We start from the raw sequence: 973 nt of genomic DNA on the forward strand, positions 1-973 counted from the left end.
GAACTCCTTTCTTCTGATTTGTCCCATTGTTCACAGGATTCCTTTCAGAAGTGTACATGAATTGGTTATTTGCAACCATTTCAATTAGCTCTTGAGCTTCTGTAGGCGTCTTCTTCAGATGAAGAGATCCTCCAACAGAGCTATCCAAAGACATCTTGGATAGTTCAGACAGACCATCATAAAAAATACCTATGATGCTCCATTCAGAAAGCATATCAGAGGGACACTTTCTGATCAATTGTTTGTATCTTTCCCAAGCTTCATAGAGGGATTCTCCTTCCTTCTGTCTGAAGGTTTGGACTTCCACTCTAAGCTTACTCAATTTTTGAGGTGGAAAGAACTTTGCCAAGAAGGCATTGACTAGCTTTTCCCATGAGTCTAGGCTTTCTTTAGGTTGTGAGTCCAACCATGTCCTAGCTCTGTCTCTTACAGCAAAAGGGAATAGCATAAGTCTGTAGACCTCAGGGTCAACCCCATTAGTCTTGACAGTGTCACAGATTTGCAAAAATTCAGCTAAGAACTGATAAGGATCTTCCAATGGAAGTCCATGGAACTTACAATTCTGTTGCATTAGAGAAACTAATTGAGGCTTAAGCTTAAAGTTGTTTGCTCCAATGGCAGGGATAGAGATGCTTCTCCCATAGAAGTCGGGAGTAGGTGCAGTAAAGTCACCCAGCACCTTCCTTGCATTGTTTGCATTGTTGTTGTTTTCGGCTGCCATGTCTTCTTCTTCTTTGAAGATTTCTGTTAGGTCCTCTACAGAGAGTTGTGCCTTAGCTTTTCTTAGCTTTCGCTTTAAGGTCCTTTCAGGTTCAGGGTCAGCTTCAACAAGAATGCTTTTGTCTTTGCTCCTGCTCATATGAAAGAAAAGAGAACAAGAAAGTGTGGAATCCTCTATGTCACAGTATAGAGATTCCTTGAGGTGTCAGAGGAACAGAAAAATAGAAGGAAGAAGTAGAGAATTCGAACTTAA

The 973-nt window shown here is 41.0% G+C and overlaps 1 non-coding gene across 1 annotated transcript; it reads left to right on the forward strand.

The window, feature by feature from the left end:
* The first annotated feature begins 208 nt into the window (after positions 1-208).
* LOC130971922 (small nucleolar RNA R71) lies at positions 209-316 on the forward strand. Its single transcript, XR_009083123.1, has one exon. It is a non-coding gene; the product is annotated as a small nucleolar RNA R71 (small nucleolar RNA).
* Positions 317-973: the final 657 nt, after the last annotated feature.

Source organism: Arachis stenosperma, chromosome 3 (genome assembly GCF_014773155.1).
Source record: "Arachis stenosperma cultivar V10309 chromosome 3, arast.V10309.gnm1.PFL2, whole genome shotgun sequence".
Taxonomy (NCBI): Eukaryota; Viridiplantae; Streptophyta; class Magnoliopsida; order Fabales; family Fabaceae; genus Arachis; species Arachis stenosperma.